General features: G+C 33.6%; 1 protein-coding gene across 3 annotated transcripts in view; it reads right to left on the bottom strand.

The window, feature by feature from the left end:
* RBMS2 (RNA binding motif single stranded interacting protein 2) overlaps positions 1 to 17,270 on the bottom strand; it is a 47,489-nt gene that overhangs the window by 28,294 nt on the left and 1,925 nt on the right. The window lies entirely within an intron of this gene.

Below are 17,270 nucleotides of genomic sequence, written 5' to 3'. Positions count from 1 at the left end.
TATCAGTTAAGTTGGCTGTCTTATATGGATATGGCTCATGGCACCACAAAACAATTATAATGGTAACATCAAATATCACTTATCACAGATCACTATAACAACTATAATGAAAAAGTTTGAAATATTGTGAGAATCATCAAAACGTGACACAGGAACATGAAGTGAGCAAACGCTGTTGGAAAAATGGCCCAGTAGACTTGCTTGATATATGGTTGCCACAAACCTTCAATCTGTAAAAAAATACAATATCTGGGAAGCACAATAAAGCAAAACACAATAAAACAAATTATGCCTGTATATCACTATGGAAAATCATCAATTCATAAAGGAAGACAGCAAGAGAAGAAGAAAGAAAATAAAATTGTCAATTCACAAAGGAAGACAGCAAGAGAGGAAAAAAGGAACTACAAAACAGCCAGAAAACAATTAAAAAGATGGAAATAATAAATCCTTATTTAGTAATAATAACTTTAAATGTAAATGGATTAAGTTCTCCAATCAAAAAGCACAGAGTGGCTGAATGGATAAAAAACAAGATCAAACTATATGCTGCCTAGAGAAGATTCACTCCAGCTACAAGGACACAAATAGGAACAAAGTAAAAGTTGGTAAAAGATATTCCACGCACATGAAAACCAAAAGAGAGCAAGGATAACTATACTTATATCAGAAAAAAATAGACTTTAAGTGAAAAACTGTAACAAGAGACAAAGAAGGTTGTTATATAATGATAAAGGGGTCAATTCGTCAAGGCGGTATAACAATCATAATCATATATACATCCACTATCAGAGCACATAGATAGATTAAGCAAATACTAACAGAGCTACAATACAATAATAGTAGAGGACTTCAATATCCCTCTTTCCACAATGGATAAATCACCCAGACAAAAAAAATCAATATGTAAATATTGGACTTGAACTATGCTTTAGACCAAATAGACCTAAAAGAACATTCCATCTAAAAGCAACAGAATACACATTTTTCTCAAGTGCACAGGGAACATTCTCCAGGATAACACTCATGTTGGGTCACAAAACAAGTCTCAGCAAATTTAAGATACCAAGTATCTTTTATGAACAAAATGGTATAAAACTAGAAATCAATAACAGGAGGAAAACTGGAAAATTCGCAAATATGTGGAAATTAAACAACACACTCCTGAACAACTTATGGGTCAAAGGTGAAATAACAAAATATCTTCAAACAAACAAAAATGGAAACGCAACATACCAAAACTTACGGATGCAGCAAAAGCAGTTTTAAGGGGGAATTTAATAGCGGTAAGAAACATGAAGAAAATATCTCAAATAGACAACCTCAAGGAACTGGAACTAGAAAAAGAAGACCAAATTAAGCCCAAAGTTAGCAAGAAAAAGGAGAGAAACATCAAAGCAGAAATAGAGAATAGAAAAACAATAGAGAAGATCAACAAAACTAAGTGTTTGTTATTTCAAAAGATAAACAAAATTGACAAACCTTTAGCTAGACTTTCCAAGAAAAAGAGAGGACTCTAATAAAATTATAAATGAAAGAAGAAATATTACAACTGATACCACAGAAATACAAAGAACCATAAGAGATTGCTATGAACAATTACACATCATCAAATTAAATAAATTTCTAAACAATCTACCAAGTCTTAACCATGAAAAAATAGAACATTAAATAAATTCCTAAACAATCTACCAAGTCTTAACCATGAAAAAATAGAAAATCTGAATAGATTAGTAACAGAAGACTGAATCAGCAATCAAACACTTCCCAACAATATAATAAAGGCCATATATGACAAACCCAGGACCAGACAGTTTCACAGGAGAATTCTACCAAACATCTAAAGGAGATTTAATACAAATTCTTCTCAAACTCTTCCAAAAAACTGAAGAAGTGGGAACACTCCCACTTATTTTACAAGGCCAGCATCACCCAGATACCAAAGCCACGTAAGGACACTACAAGAAAAAAACAGACCAAAATCCCTGATGAACACAGACGAAAAAATTCTCAACAAAATACTAGCAAACAAATTCAACAGTACATAAAAAGATCATGCACCATGATCAAGTCAGATTTATCCCTGGGAATGCAAGGATGGTTCAACATACACAAATCAATAAATATGAACACCACACTGAAAGATCAAAAGACAAAAGTCATATGATCATCTCAATAAGTGCAGAAAGAGCAACTGACAAAATTCAACATTCTTTCATGATAAAAATGCTCAACAAATTGGGCATAGAAGGGACATATCTCAACATAATTAAGGTAATATATGACAAGCCCACAGCTAATATCATACTCAATGGTAACAGGTTGAAAGCTTTTCGTCAATCAGGAACAAGACAAGGGTGCTCACTCTGACCACTCCTATTCAAAATAGTACTGGAAGTCCTAACCAGAGCAATTTGGCAAAAAAAAAAAAAAAGAAAGAAAAAGAAAAAGAAAGAAAGAAAAAAGTCATCCAAATCAAAAAGGAAAAAGTAAAATGATCTGTTTGCTGATGACATGATCTTGTATACAGAAAATCCTGAAGATGCCACCAAAAAAGTGTGAGACCTATAAACGAATTCAGTAAAGTTTCAGGATACATAATAAACAAACAAAAATCAGTTGCATTTCTATACACTTACAATGAAATCAATTGCATTTCTATATATTACCTGAAAAAAAAAGAACAATTTTATTTATAATAGCATCAAAAACAATAAAATACTTAGGAATAAATTAAACAATGAGGCAAAAGAGTTGTACATTGAAAACTACAAAACATTGCTAAAAAAGAAATGGAAGGAGAGACAAGTAAATGGAAAGATATCCCATGTTCATGGATCAGAAGAGTTAATGTTAAAATGTCTATACTACCCAAAGCCATCTACAGATTCAATGCAATATCTATCAAAATTCAAATGGCATTTTTCACAGAAATAGAAAAACAATACTAAAATTCATATGGAACCACTAATGACCCCAAATAGCCAAAGCAATCTTGAGAAAGAGCAAAGCTGGAGGCATCACACATCCTGATTTCAAACTACATTGCAAAGCCATAGTAATCAAAACAGTATGGTACAGGAATAAAAATAAACACAGATCAATTCGACAGAATCAAGAAACCAGAAATAAACCCACATATATGGTGAACTAATATTTGACAAGAGAGCCAAGAACAGTCAATGGGGAAAGAAATAATCTCATCAATAAACTATGCTAGGAAAGCTGGATATCTACACACAAAAGAATGAAATTGGACCCCTATCTTACATCACTCACAAAAATTAACTTGAAATGGATTAAAGACTTACACGTAAGACCTGAAACCATAAAACTCCTAGAAGAAAACTGAAAAAGTTCCTTGACATCAATCTGGGCAATAATTTTTTAGATATGACACCAAAAGCAGAAGCAACAAAAGCAAAAATCAACAAGTGAGACCACATCAAACTAAAAAGCCTCTGCACAGCAAAAGAAACAATAACAAAAATGAAAAGGTAGTCTACAGAATGGGAGAGAATATTTTCGAATCATGTATTTGATGAGTAGTTTATATCCAAAATATATAAGAAACTCATAAAACTCAATAGCAAAAAAAAAAGAAGAAAAAGAATCCAATTTAAAAATGAGCAGATTTGAATTGACATTTTTCGAAAGAAAACATAAAACTGCCCAAAAGGTATATGAAAAGCGCTTAACATAACTAATCATTAAGGAAATGCAAATCAAAACCACAATGAGATACCACCTTATACCTGTTAGAATGACTGTTATAAAACAACAACAACAACGACAACAAAATAACAAGAAATAACAAATGCTGGCAAGGATGTGGAAAAAAGGGAACCCTGGTGCACTCTTAGTGGAAATGTCAAATTGGAACAGCTACTATGAAAAACAGTATGGAGGTTCCTCAAAAAATTTAAAATAGAACTTCGTTAGATCCAGCAATTCCACTTCTGGATATATATCCAAAGGAATTGAAATCACTATCTCAAAGAGATATCTGCACTCCCATGTTCATTGAGGTATTATTCACAATAGCCAAGACATGGAAACAACCTAAGTGTCCACTAATGGACGAGTACATAAAGAAAATGTGGCGTGTGTGTGTGTGTGTGTGTGTGTGCATGTATATATGTATATATAATGGAATATTATACTGACATGAAAAAGAAGGAAATTCTGCCATTTGCAACAACATGGATGGATTTGGAGGGCATTATGTTAAGTGAAATACATTAGAAAGATACTGTATGGTCTCATTTACATGTGGAATCCAAAAACATCAAACTCATAGAAACAGAGTAGAATAATGGTTGCCAAGGGCCATGGGGTTGGGGAAAAGAGGAGATGTTGTTCAAAGGGTACAAACTTCCAGTTATAAGATGAATAAGTTCCAGGGATCTAATGTACGACATGGTGATTATAGTTAATAATACTGTATTGTATACTTTAAAGTTGCTAGGATAGTAAAGTCTTAATGTGCTCACCATAACAACATCAAAATGGTAATTATATGAAATGAAGGATGTGCTAACTAACCTTAGTGTGGTAAACATTTCAAAATATATTCGTGTATCAAATCATCATGTTGTAACACCTTAAACTTATATAATGTTATATATAAATTGTATCTCAGTAAAACTGGGGGGAAAAGAAGTACCTGATGGCTGTAACGACCTGTTTTAGTGGGATGCAGGCAGAAGCCAGATTGGAGGGGGATGAAAAGTGAATAGAAGATTTTGAATTAATATATGTAATTATCTCTAAAGACTCCCAGAACCCACTAAAATTATTATAGAGGTATCAAAAAAGACAAAGAAAACAGATAACAGATCCCAACATTTTAGAAGCTGAACACCAGATGTATAAATGATACATAACAGAAGAGCAAAGAAAGCTGAAACCTAATAGGAAGAAAACAAGAAGAAAGGTGAGTCTCCTCTAAAATTCTAGAAAGGCTCAGAAATTAGAGACAAGTACCTAAAAAGACAGGGGTGTTAGCCACACAATCAGGCTACCACTGCCTTACTTCCACCTCTACTCCAGAAGAAAACTAGTTGATTCTCTGGGGAGAATGTACCAGAGGGACTCTGGATTCATACCTTCTAAGCTGAGTGGGAAAAGTAGTAAACTGAAAACATGGGGATTAAGTAACACTCACAGCCGTTTCTCCAACCCCATCCCTCCTAGGAGATTGGAGGATTTCTCTCTGAGGAAACTGACCAGCCCAATAGAAAAGCTCTATAAATGATGACATTCAGGTCTCTCTCTGTGGAACAGCTAGATCACCTATAGTGAAGTCCACCATTTGGTAAGATTTTCCACTTGGTTTTTAAATGCCTTCCACTTAATTTAATAGCCAAAAATCATGAGGCATTTAAGGAAAACCTTTGAAGTCAATGACGAAAACAAACAGAAAACCAAAAAAGGAACTCAAAAGAAAGAGACAAGACAGAAGAAAACGTAATAATAATTAAAAGTCTCAAGAAATTTTAACAAAAAAAATTTCAGCTATGAAGGAAAAACAAAATTAAATAAAAAAGGAACATACAGAGACAAAAAAATAGTTCTTGGAAATTAAAAATATGATAGCAGATATAAAAAATATCCATAAGGGCTAGAAGATAAACAGACAATAACGGAAATGTCCCAGAAAGAAAAATAAAAGATTAAACAACAGAAAATACAGTAATCCTCCTTTTATCCGCAGGAGATACACTCCAAAACCCTAATGGATACCTGAAACCGTGGATAATACTGTACGCTATATATAGTATGATTTTTTCCTATACGTTCATACCTATTATAAAATTTAATTTATAAATTAAGCATAGTAAGAGATTAATGATAACAATAAAATAGAATAATTATAAGAATATACTGCAATAAAAGTTATGTGAATGTGGCTTCTCTCTGTCTCTCCAGTAATTTTTATATTTTTCAGTCCAAATCTATTCCCGAACCTGTGTAACCATCCCTTACTTGTAGTGTCACTTGTTTCCGGGGATTCCTTGCTGAAATCTTGGTATAGGCTCAATGCTTTCTGGTGCAACGTGTTGCAATCAATCGGGACACATTTTCTGTTTAGGTCTTCCATCCACAAATTTAATGCCTTTTCCACCTTAACTAAGCACTTAACACACACTGTGGCTGTAACTTTTGTAGTTTGAGGTACAATAGCAAAACTAGCATAAATTTCTTTTTCCTTCTTCACAACTTTACAGCTAGAAGATTCGTTCTTACCATAGATCTTAGCAAGCTCAGCATACAATTTTTTTTCTTATTAAGTAGAGAACTTTCACCTTTTCACTTAAGGAAAGCACTTCATGGCTTCTCTTTGGCTTATCTAAAGTACTAGCATCACTACTCTTGCATTTTGGGGCCATTATTGAGTAAAATACGAGTTACTTGAATACAAGCACTGGGATATGAGATAGTCGATCTGGTGATAACTAAGAGGCCTACTAAGTGAGTAATGGGAAGGTAGCGTAAATGGTGTGGATACACTGGACAAAGAGATGATTCACATGAGATTTCATCATGCTATTAAGAATGGTGCACAATTTAAAACTTAGGAATTATTTATTTCCCCATTCAAGGGGGAAAGAACAGTTTTTTCAACAAATTGTATTAGGAACACTGGATATCCACCTGCAAAAGAATGAAATTGGACCCTTACCTTACACTATGTACAAAAATTAACTCAAAATGGACCAAAGGCCTAAATATAAGTGCTAAAACTATAAAACTCTTGGAAGAAAACATAGGAGAAAAGCTTCATGAAATTGGATTTGACAGTTTCAAATAGATAAACCGAACTATATCAAAATTAAAAACTTGTATACTTCAAAGGACACAATCAAAGGTAAAAAAGCAGCCTACAGAATGGGAAAAAATATTTGCAAATCATATATCTGGCTACAGTTATTATTCAGAATATAAAAAGAACTCCTATAACTTAACAACAAAAAATAAACAATCCATTACAAAAATGGGCAAAGGACTTAAATAGACATTTATCCAAATAAGATATATAGTCATCAAGTACATAAAAAGATGCTCAACATCACTAATCATTAGAGAAATGCAAATCAAAACTACAAAGAGATATCACTTCACACCCATTAGAATGGCTTCTATCAAAAAAAAAAACAAAACCCAGAAAATAAGTGTTGGCAAGAATGTAGAGAAATCAGAACCCTTGAGCATTGTTGGTAGGAATGTAAAATGGTACAGCCGCTATGGAAAAAAAATATATGGTGATTCCTCAGAAAATTAAAAATAGAATTACCATATGATCCAGCAATTCTACCAATATACCCGAAAGAACTAAAAAGAGAGTCTTGAAAGATATTTGTACACCCATGTTCATAGCAATATTATTCATTACAGCCAAAAGACAGAAGCAACCCAAGTGTCCCTCACAGATGAATTAATAAACAAAATATGGTATATACATACGACAGAATATTATTCAGCCTTACAAAGCAAGGAAGTTCTGACACGTGTACCAACATGGATGAAACTTGAAGACATTATGCTAAGTAAAATAAGTCAATCACAAAAAGACAAATACTGTATGGTTTTACTTATATGAAGTAGTTAGAGAATTCATAGAGACAGAAAGTAGAACGGGTTGCCAGAGGTTGGGGGAGAAGGGAGGAGAATAGAGAGTTGTTTAATAATGGATTTAGACTTTCAGTTTTGCAAAGTGAAAAGACTTCTGGAGATTAGTTGCATCACAATGTAAATAAATGTACTTAATACTACTATACCGTACACTTAAAAATGGAAAACAATGGCAAATTTTATATAATGTATATTTTACCACAGTTAAAAATAAAATAACAAATACAGTACTAAGAAAAAGAGAATGGAAGGTAAGGAAGTAGAGACTCTATAGGAACTACTCTTTCAAGAAGTTTGATCATGCAAGAGATCAGAAAAATGGGACAGTAACTGGCAGAACACATAGGATTAAAGCAGGTTTGTTTTTGTTTTTTTTTTAAGATGGGAGAAACTATAAGCTTGTTTGTATGCAAATAGGAATAAACAGAATGGAATTATATCTTCCATGGGTAATTTTAATTATTATCTAACTTCAGTGATCATTTACTATGTTCCAGTCATTAATTATAACAGTCCAATAAAGTAAGTACTATTATTATGCTATTAGATATGGGGCTGTAAAAGAAAGAGGAGAGTCAACGATAAGTCAAGCTTTTTAGCCTGAGTGCAGGAAGAATGAAGCTACTATTTATTAAGATGGAGAAGACAGGCAGGGCAGGGAAGCAGAAAGCAAGCAGGAACTCTTTTAAACGTGTTAAATTTGAAATATCTAATATACATCTAAGTGGAGGTGTCAAGTGTGACTTTAGACATATGAATCTGGAATGCAGGAGGGCAGTCCAGGTCAGAAATATAATTTGAGAGTTGTCATCATCTGGGTGATATTTTAAAAGCTATGAGACTGAATAAAATTATGAAGGGAGAAGTGTAGACAGAAAAGAAACTCAAGGACTCAGTCCTGGGGAACTATAAGGGTTAGAGATGAGGAAAATTAGGAGGAAACAGTAAAGGAGCCTGAAGAGGAAAGGCCATAGATACTAGAAGAACAGGATAGTGTGGTGTTCTGTAAAACAAATAAAGTATTTCAAGGAATAGCATGGTCAACTGTGTCAAGTGTTGAAAATAGGTTAAGTACAAAGAGGGCTAAGAACTGACTGTTCAAGAATATGAAAGTTATTGCATACCTTCATAAGAGCAGTTTTGGTGGAGTGGTGAGGTAAAAGCTTAATTAGATTGAATTTAAGAGAGAATGAGAGGGGTCTGACATTATCAACAAGTAGGGAGGATGTGAATCTACAGTAAAATTTACACATTGGTGATGGAAAAAAGGTTTGGTATACTCAGAAAGCAATTTAGGTACACTTAGAAAGCAAATCTCCTAAAGGCAAACATTCACATACCTTATGACTCAACAATCCTACTTGTAGATATAAACTCAAATTAAACAAAGGTATCACATATATGAGAACATTCAGAGCAGCATTGTTAGGAATAACAAAAACAAACAAACAACTCTGGAAACAATCCAAAAAGTCATTGGCAGGTGAATGGATAAATTATGGTATATTCACAAAATGAAATATTATGTGGCTTGAAAATGAATAAACCACAGCTATGAATCAATCATGAAATGTAATATTGAGTGAAAAAAAAAAAGACCCCAGAAGACCATGTATTGCAATAAGGCAATATGGTAGTGGTAGAGAGGACAGATTAGGAGCCAAACTATTTAGGCTCAAATCCCAGCTAGGGCATTCACTAGTAATGTGATTATCAAATTCTCTGTACCTCATTTTTTCTCATCTGTAAAATTTCTATTATATTGTTATATTATGTTATATATAAAAATATAATATTAACTATAACAATTAGTTACATAACATTAGAACAATGTATATAAGCAAATTAAGCATGATTTTAAACTATATTTTTTAGAAAAGCAATAGAATGATAAATATAAAATTTAGGAGAGTGGTTACCTCTGAAGGGGAGGTAGGAGATGGGATGGGGAGAAACATATAATTACATGCAATTTATAAGCAATGATTCTAGTTCTTGAACTGGAAGGTGGGTTTACATGTCTTCCTCTTATGTTTTATAATTAGATGTAATATTTTGTAGTTTCGAATAATATATTAAAGATAATAACATAAAAAATAATAAAAAGAAATAAACTGGAGATACAAAGTACATACACTCAAATAAACAACTCTTTCAAGATATTTTGCTGTAAAGGGGTAAAGAGAAATGAGGCAGCAGCAGGAGGTGGTATCAGTAAAAAGTTTTTTTTGATAAAAGAAATAACAGTCTATTTACATGCTGATACCTGATTACAAATATAAATATTATCGATCCTCAAAATAATCTAACAACGTGTATCAATACTTGAAGATGAAGAACTCAAGGTCAGAATGCATAAATAACTTGGAAGTAGGTCACACAGCTAATAAGTGACAAAAGCCATATTTAAGTTCAGATCTCCCTAAACTTCATATTTCACAATTTGTACAGAACACGACACTGCTTTCCTTTGCTTAACCTTAATTTAATGCCTAACATTAGCTGAATTACATTTATTAGGATATATCTTTAAAGCATCTACTAGATATGCTTAAGATGTTATGTCAGATGTTCTGGGGGTTAATAATCCAAATAACCTTGACAGAGTTTACAGTCCAGCAATAAAGGTAAGACAATCACCTAAATGATTCCCATATAATGCAAAGTTATATAAATACCATATATGAAGTACAAAATAATATGGAGGCACAGAAAAAAGATCCCTTTGAGGCTGGGAGGTGGAGGGATTTGGAGAAGCTTTATAGAAGAGGTAACATTCCAGCTGAACTTAAAAGGATAAGGAGGGTTTTGAAAGACAATTTTGACTGTGGGTTCTTAAAGGGCCACAATAATACCTTAGCCCCAAGGCCTAGCATGCTGGAACTGTTTAATGAATGTGGGTGGAGTGAACAAAGGAATAGAAAGGCCATTCCAAAAAGAAGTGACAGCAAAAAAAGGGATCCAAGGCTGAATAGATAAGGCACAAAAACATTTTAAAGAATTATGAACATGTATATTTGGAAAACATGATTCTTTTTGCATTTTGGCTTCCATATCTTCCATCTTTAAGAAAATTCTGTCAACACCACCCCCATCCTGTTCCAGCTTTTGCCTCATTTCTCTGCTCCCCATCTTTTTTTAATAACAATTTTACTGAGGTATAATTTACATACCATGTAATTAACCCATTTAAAGTATAAATTCAGTGGTATTTAGATCACAGAGTTGTGCAACTATTACCACAATCAATTTTAGAACATTTTAATTACCCCCAAAAGAAACCCAATACTCATTATCAGTCACTCCCATTGCCCCCAACCATCCTCCTCCCCCGCAGCCCTAGGCAACCACTAACATGCTTTCTGTCTCTATGGATTTGCCTATTCTGGACGTTTCACATAAATGGAAGCATAATATATATGGTCTTTTGTGAGTGACTTCTTTCACTAGCATGTTTTTAAGGTTCATCCATTTTGTAGATGTTATCAGTACTCTATTCTTTTTTATTGCTGAATAAAATCCCAAAATTCATTGCATGGGTTATCTACAATATTTTATTTATACAATCAGCAGTTAAGAGATATTTGAGTTGTTTCCACTTTAGGGCTATTATTAACAATGCTGCTATGAATATTGGTGTACAGGTTTTTGTTTGGACATATATTTTAATTCTCTTGGGTACATAGATAACGGTGTGTTTAACCTTTTAAGGAAAACTGCCAAACTGTGTTCCAAAGAAGCTGCACCATTTTACATTCCCACCAGCAGTGTATGATGGGTCCAATTATTCCATATTATTACCTGTCTTTTTGATTACAGCCATCTTAGTGGGTGTGAAGTGGTATCTAATTGTGGTTCTGATTTGCATTTTCTCAATGACTAATGATGTTGAGCATCTTTTGATGGCTACTTGTAGATCTTCTTTGGAGAAATATCTGTTCAGATCTTTAGCCTATTTTTTAACTGGATTCTGTTCTCTATCTTAATCAAAGTTCTTAAAAGATTAGTCAATACACACCAGCTTTATTTCCTCAACTTGTGTCACTCATCAACCCATTCCAACCTTGCTTTTGCTTCCCACTCTGAAATTGCTTGTCAAAGTCACCAACCACCTCTACACTGACAAAATCAATGACCATTCTTCAGTCCTCATCTTCCAGGATAAAACTATGGTTTGTACATGTGCATTTTAATTCCAACTGACCTCTTATTCTAATCTATATTCCCTTGTCCTGTTTCTCGTCTAGATGTTTCTGTTTTACATCATATTTTCTTATGGAATGAGAAATATAAATTAACAATCAAGGGATATATCCAGAGAACTAGAGGTAATACAACTGACTATAGCAGAGTGAATGCAATGGGATCTTGGCAGGTGATAACGCTTATGACTGAGACTTTAGCAAACATGATCAGTCCAGAGGGTATGGGGGAGGAGTTGGGCTTGTGGGAGGAGTTCTTGCACTCTGTGTCATAGGAGAACCCTACAGGAAGAACTCTATGCTTAAAATGAAGCTCTATGGTTGTAACTGCCCCTCCCCTTAACTTCCTTTTCACCCTGTAATTAGTACCTCTCCATCTTAGCAAACGGGGCATTGCTGCTAGCCATGTCTGCATGTGCTTGGTTGCAACCCTTTCTGCCTCCCACCCCAATAAATCCTTTCTGATAATGATACTTTTCTTTTCTTTTTTTTTTCAGTTCACAGGAAGAAGTAGAGAAGATAAGAAAAGGCTGGGTAAATAGTGGATATTGGGCTAGGGATTTAACTTTGTTTAGTCACTAAAGGTTTTTATACAAAAACTCAGCACTAGACTGCTGGAATGCTGGAAGATTGTTCTGGCAACAGGTATAAAATTACCTGGGGGCAAGGGATAGCGGTGGAGAAGTAAGAAGCAAGATCATATGAGATGTTTATTATCAAAGTAAATATAATCTATTGAGAGCATAAATTAGTGTAGTAGTCCTAAAAATGAAAAGGAGGGATTAATGTAAAGACATTACCATTAAACAACAGAACTAGTAGCTGCCCCCAGTTAGACCTAAAATTTCTTAGTCCTCAGTTCTACTAAATGTAATTTGACAAAAACTAGATGAAAATGTAGTAAACACACACACAAAATCTCCCTGTTAGAACTATAAACGATTGTAGTATTGCTTCCCACTTTCTTCTCTCCTGAGTAAACACTTCTGAAATTTTCAGGTAACTCAAGCTTCTGAAAGGTGAATATCTGGCAAAGCCCATCAATCAGTTGTTTAATATTTTAAAATAAAAAGAAAATCGAAATTTATGCAAAATTAGTTGGGGAAGGCAAATCATCCCAAATTAAACTGCAGTCCTTTTTCTTTTTTTTCCAAAGGAAATGGTTGTTGATGCACTGAGGAGTTAAATTATAATAACACATGCCAGGAAGATGATGTCAGGGAAGGCGTGGTTAGGTTCTTTACAAGTCTGAAATTCCACTAGTTCCAAACATTTCCCCTTTCAATCTCACCTATATTCAAATCTCTCTACTGAGGCAACTCTTTCAAACTTTGAAGAAACAGTGCTGAGATCCTAGAACACTAATCTTTTTACTTAAGTCTTTTTTTTTTAATGAACCAAGAGTAATTGAAGGCCATTAAAACAGATGGTTTTTTTAAATGTGCATTATTTTGTAGAATCTCTCTTTGAAATCCACATTTTCCCCCTTCTGTGACTATTTTAATTCCAAAAAAAAAAAAAGAATTGATATTCAACACTATATCCTGAGAAAGACTCTGCCTTTATTAGGCATTATATATTTGTTAATCGATTCCCGTATTTACCACAGTCAAAAAAGAATATGAAAATTATGCTTGTCGTCGGCTCCTCAGGAAACAACTTACCTGATAAATGAAGTATACAAATATTTTTCAAAATAAAACAGTCCTACTTTTTAAAATCCGGTAAATAAAATTAAACACTTTCAGATAAGCAAGTCACATCATTTGGTATACAAATAACTTTTCAAACTGAGCTCACAGGCAGGCAAATATTTTTATTCCACAAACTAGAAGTGATGACTACAGTAAATTATGATGTAAAAATTCTTAGAGTAAGTAGATCTCTACAGACCTATTATTTCTAGATTTCTGTATAACATGATGGACAATAAAAGCAGATGTTTCAAAATTTTAAATTTATTGTGGTAACAATGGTTAATAACATTATATAAATTCCAGGTGTATAACATTATCATTCAATATGTGTAGTCTATCGCATGATCACCATCAAAAGTCTAATTTCCTTCTGTTACCATATATTTGACCCCTTTTACCCAATCTGCTCTCCCCCTACTCCGTCTCTCTTCTAGTAAGCACCCTTCTGTCTGTATCTACAAGTTTTTGTTTTATTTTGTTTTTCAGTTTTGTTTGTTACTTTTTTTTATATTCCACATATAAGTGAAATAATACAGTTTTTGTCTTTTTCTATCTGATTTAGTTCACTTAGCATAACACCTTCAAGATCCATCCATGATATTGCAAATGGCAATATTTCATCTTTTTATGGCTGAATACTAACTATTCCATTGTGTATACATACCACATCTTCTTTATCCATTCATCTATCAATGGACACCTAGGTTGTTTCTGTATCTTGGCTATTGCAAATAGTGCTGCAATGAAATAGGGGTACATATATCTTCATATAAATACCCAGAAGAGGAATTTCTAGATCATATGGTAGTTCTATTCTTAATTTTTAAAGGAACCGCCAGACTGTTTTCCATAGTGGCTGTACCAATTTACAATCCCACATACAAATTTATAATCCCACCAACACTGTACATGTGTTCCCTTTCCTCCATATCCTCATCAACACTTATTGTTTCTTCTCTTTTTGCTAATAGTCATTCTAACAGGTATGAGGTGATAACTCATTGTAGTTTTAATTTGCATTTCCTTAATAGTTAGTGGCGTTGAACATCTTTTCATATGCCTGTTGGCCATCTCTATATGTCTTCCTTGGAAAAAAGTATATTCAGATCCTCTGCCTGTTTTTTTCATTGGATTTTTTGTTGTTGTTGAGTTGTATGAGTTCTTTATACATTTTGGATATTAACCAAATATATAAATATCATTTGCAAATACCTTCTGCCATTTGGCTGGTTGCCTTTTTGTTTTGTTGATGGTTTCCTCTGCTGTGCAGAAACTTTTTAGTTTGATATAGTTCCATTCATTTGCTTTTGCTTTGCTCCCTTTCTTTTGGACTCGAATTCACAAAACACCACTATGACCAATGTCCAGAAGCTTAGTGTCTATGTTTTCCTCTATTATCATTCTACTGTTTCAGGTCTTACAGATAAGTTTTTAATCCATTTCAAGTTAATTTTTGTGTGTAGTATAATATAGTGGTCTAGTTTTATTCTTTTGTATGTTGTTGTCCAGTTTTCCCAACGCCATTTATTTTTTTACACATTTTATTTCATTATTAGTTTCAAGTATGCAGTACATTGGTTAGACATTTATATGAAATAATCCCTCCCCCCACCCCCCGATTGCTCTATTGCCCACCTGGCTCTACACATAGTCATTACATTACTGCTGACTACATTCTCAATGCTGTGCTCATCCTCTGACCGTCTCTCAACTACTAATTCGTACTTCTTTAACCTCCCAACATCATTTATTGAAGAGACTTTCCTTTCTCCAGTGTATAGTCTTGGTTCCTTTATTGTAAATTAGTTGTCCATATATGTGTGGCTTTATTTCTGGGCTCTCAATTCTGTTCCATTGGTCTGTGTCTGTTTTTCTTTAAAGCAGATATTTAAATTTATACTTTTTCATAACTTTAGTATTTGATTGTCCTTTATTTCAGTTTTTTAAATGTTTCAGACAGATCCAAGAACTTTATTACATAAACTTGCTCTAATTGAGAAACTAAATTCTTTATAGAAATGGCAAATAAACCAGTGTCAAAATTAAAACTTTACCTCGTCATAGAGAAAAGTCTAGCAGGATACATACAATAAACTGCTAATAGCTATTTTCCTTGAGGGGTGAGATTTGGATGAAGAATTTCAGGACATGAAGGGAAAACTTGACTTTTAATTTTATATACCTCTTTATGCTTATTTTTTTTAATGGGCATGTCTTACATTTACTCCTAAAAACTAATAACAGTTATTTTTTAAATTTAACTTTGGTTATAAAAATGCACAAATTACATAAGCAAATCTATCCAAAATACTCTCCCCAAAGGAGAAATGAACACATTAAGTTCTACATGTCAACACAAAAATAAAGACCAATTAGTAATGCTTTAGCTTAAATATACCCAATCTGTACAAACCTATATATACATACAAGGAGTCATATATATAGCCACAAAGTTATGTCATTATAACATTCACCTATAATAACCCAAAGAATTTCTTGACAAATATATTAGTAAATATGTATTTACCTCCCATCAATGTTTCCTGAATTTTCTCAGACCTTACAAGTTATCAGGAAGAGATATAAGATTTGAATCCAAATCCATAATCATACATCTTGTCACTTATACTATCCTAAATTTAGAAGATGATTAAATGTTTTTTATACTACAAGTGGAAAAGGGAGTAGAGAGCTAAGAGAAGATTTTAGATAGCATCAGATATGTGAAACCCCTAATAGGAAAAAAAACTAATTTCTATAATTCATTTTACTTTATTTTAATGGGTTTGGGTAACCTGAGAGACTTAGAGGGAAAAATTAGGAAGGAAACTTTCATACAGTACTATATAGGATTTGAAAAAAAAAAAGACGAAATATCCCTCTTTCAAAATCATATATCCATATATGTGTATATATAATGTTATAGATAACCAACAAATATATGTGGACCATTATTTCTTAAGGATATAAACAGAATGAATACCATATAAACACCCATAAACTAAGTGTTTTGGTATAAACATTTACCCACTGCCTTGACCAGATACTTTGTTAAATTTATCTGTAATTGTCTTTTTAGGTATATGAGAAAGCTAGGAATCTCTCCCCACCCTCCAACAATCTATCAAATGATCAAAAGATCCCTAAATGTCTATGGTAACTTTTTTCTTCAAAGAACAGCAAAAACACCAAGAGTGTAAAGGGTCTTTCTGTTACAGCATGAAGTTCCTCTCAATCATCAATCACTATGTGCCCAGAAATGCCAAGAAACTGCCAAGGATACTCCCCCCTGGCAAATGTGGGCATGATTGTCCACCTTTCCCCAGATTGCCCATGTGCCCAAGCATAGCACAACTCTCCAGCAGCCTCAGGTTAATCCTAAAGACTCCAAGGATCTCAGCTGATCCTGGTTATCTGCAGATCGTGAAGCACCAGCTCAGCAGCAAAACCCAAAGAACCATAGAGCTTTCCACCTTAATCCCAAGGCACGTCTTCTCTTAAGACTCCTTCCCTTCGGGCTTGGTGGAGTAGGGTCTCTACCTAGTCTAAAAGAGTATACCCAGTTCTTGATGAAGCTGTTGTGATTTCACTGACTATATTTCTGCTACCTGATAATGCTGGTGGGATGGGTAGAAAGGAAGGTGGGGTGGAGGCAAATGGAAATCTTTAATCAAAAAGATTAGGAGGTGGGCTGGGTGCCAGGGTCTGAGATTACATATGATCACTGTGGAGATTG

Source organism: Pteropus alecto, unplaced genomic scaffold, assembly GCF_000325575.1.
Source record: "Pteropus alecto unplaced genomic scaffold, ASM32557v1 scaffold433, whole genome shotgun sequence".
NCBI lineage: Eukaryota > Metazoa > Chordata > Mammalia > Chiroptera > Pteropodidae > Pteropus > Pteropus alecto.
The sequence above is the reverse complement of the archived record's forward strand: the minus strand, read 5'-3'. Positions and strand labels throughout refer to the sequence as shown.